Source organism: Ursus americanus, chromosome 17, assembly GCF_024610735.1.
Source record: "Ursus americanus isolate L20-20 chromosome 17, mUrsAme1.1.p, whole genome shotgun sequence".
NCBI lineage: Eukaryota > Metazoa > Chordata > Mammalia > Carnivora > Ursidae > Ursus > Ursus americanus.
The window spans coordinates 55,195,198-55,198,067 of record NC_142143.1 but is presented as its reverse complement, the minus strand read 5'-3'; positions in this window follow the sequence as shown (position 1 = coordinate 55,198,067).

Here is a 2,870-nt window from a genome sequence, read left to right as displayed (position 1 = left end):
CTCTGCGGTGTTGCAAATCTTTATCCCTCCCCGGTCCCACTCCCTTACTTGCACGTAATGACATTTGACGGTGTGGTATATATCCTTCCAGATGTTTTCCTATATATTTACACAAATTTGTTTGTTTTCCCCACTTGACAATATATTCTGGAGCTGTTTCGTGTCATTATACATAGATTTCCCTCATTAAAATAGGGGTGCCTGGGTGACTCAGTTGATTAAGCATCCGATTCTTGATTTTGGCTCAGGTCATGATCTCAGGGTTGTGGGATCCAGCCAGTGTTGGGCTGCGCTCAGCATGGAGTCTGCTTAAGAGATTCTCTCCCTCTGCCACTCCCCGGCTCACGTATTCGCTCTAAAAATAAATAAACGAATCTTTAAAAAATTTACCTCATTAAAATATATAATTTTTTATTAACTTATCCTATATTTTATTAAACCAGTCCACTACTGGTGAACGTCAATCTAGGTTGTTTGTAGTTTTTAACAAAAACTGGTATCCCATTCTCTTCATTTTTTCCCTCAGACCATCACCTTGGTCCCAGTGTCAGTTCTGTCCCTCTCCAATGGACTCCACCCCTCCTTTGCCAACAGCTCAGTTCTTTTGTCCCAAGGCCATCTACCACATTCACCCTTCTAACTCCCATTTTATTTATTTTATTTTGTAAGTAAGCAAGCTGTATGCCCAGTGTGGGGCATGAACTCACGGCCTGGAGGTCAAGAGGAACGCGCTCTACCAACTGAGGCAGCCAAGCACCCCCTAACCCCCATTTTGGAGCATACCCTTATGTGTCCTCTCTGCTCGTACTTGGAGCTTCTGAGATGAATGGAGAAAAGTGCATGACCAAAATACTGGGGCAACTGAAAGCCTAGGAAGCTAACTGGCCCTTTGGTGCTGCTCAGCCATTTCTGTGTATCCCTACTCGGTTTCCTCCCTTGCCTCCCAGAGCAGGTGGTCAAAACTCCAGATCCCTTCTCACCTCCCCTATTAGGCAAACAAGGCAATTGAGCATGAAATTCTTCATCTGCCCTCCATCCCTACACACTTACCTATATCTGCACTGATCCTTTCCTTTCTTCCCCCTAACAAGTGATAAATCTCTCTTCTCTGGACTAAAGCAAGTCGGTTCTAGATCATTCTTGAGATACTTACATAGATCCAATATATACAATATCTAAAAGTGATGCAGACGGGCAGTTTGCATCTTCTTTGTGATTTCTCCCCTTATCCTTGTAAGGTCTCCCTGAAAAGTGTGTTTCTTTTATTTTTTTAAGTAATCTCTACTCTCAACATGGGGCCCAGACTCACAATCCTGAGATCGAGAATTACATGCTCTACTGACTGAACCAGCCAAGTGTGCCCTGAAGTGTGTATTTTTACCATGTTTCTCTATAAGTGTCTCCCCATCTTGTTTTCCTACAGCCAAATTTCCTGACAAAGTCCCAAGCCCCCCCCCCCCCCCGCCTCTTCACTTCCCATTCATTCCTCAGCTCACCTTGAACTGGCTCTTGTTCTGCTGAAACTGCTTTCTGAAGGTCACTAGTTGCCAAATACAATGGGCACTTCTCCATCCTTGTCTTGCTTCACCTCTTCATGACATGTGCCACTGCTCTCTACTCCTTCCTTCTGGAAACTCTACTCCCTGGTTTCTGTGACCCTGCTCTCCTGGTTCCTTTTATCGCTCAGTCTTCTCCCACTAGCCTCTTAAATGCTGGTCTATACCAAGGTTCTTGCTTTCTCTAGAAGGTGCCATCCACACCCTCTGATTCCATAACAATTACTCAATCTGTATCCGCAGCCCAGACTATTCTGAGCTCTGGGCTCACATGTTCAATTGCCCTCAGGTACCTCAAACACATTCCAAACTGAACTTTTCACCAAACTGCTCCTTTGCATGTCAGCACCACCATGTCTCCTCACCTTAGCCAGAAGCCTGGGATTCAATCTCAATGTCTCCCTTTCCCTCAAGTCCCACATCCACTAAGAATTTTCCAAAGTGACATCAAACTCTACCTTTATTTTTTAAATAATTTTTGTTATATTAGTCACCATACAGTACATCCCTAGTTTTTGATGTAAAGTTCCATGACTCATTAGTTGGTATAACACCCAGTGCACCACGCAATACGTGCCCTCCTTAATACCCATCACCGGCCTATCCCAATCCCCCACGCACCCTCTCCTCTGAAGCCCTCAGTTTGTTTCCCAGAGTCCACAATCCCTCATGGTTCATTCCCCCTTCTGTTTACCCTCCCCCCCTTCATTCTTCCCTTCCTTCTCCTACCGATCTTCCTAGTTCTTATGTTCCATAAATGAGTGAAACCATGATAATTGTCTTTCTCTGCTTGATTTATTTCACTTAGCATAATCTCCTCCAGTCCCGTCCTTGTTGCTGCAAATGTTGGGTAATCGTTCCAAACTCTACCTTTAGATGCCATTCCCTTCTTTCCATCCCAACAGCCACTGTTTTAGTCCACCACCTCGTGCCTACACTTTTGGGATACTCCAGGCACCCTCCAAAATGATGCTTGCGTGGTCCTTGTAAAAGCCCATATAATCCATCCAAACTACTTAAGGGATCTCCTACTTCGTAAAGAAATACTTTTGGGTGAGCCTCAAGCGAGAGGTTACTCCTAGAAACTGGGCAAAACCGGAAGGCAACGACTTTGCAGCAAAGGAGCCGCAGACCTGGGAGTGAAGGCGGCCGGCGGAGGCCGCATCCCAGCCGACTCGGTGGCAGGGCCGGGCCTGGCCGACCGCCCACAGCCCGCCGGGAACGCGACTTCCGTGCACCCGCCCCTGCGCCAGGTGAGCCCACCCACCGCGCGGGCGTGGGGGCGGGCGGGCGCCAGGGGGCGGAGCCAGCCCC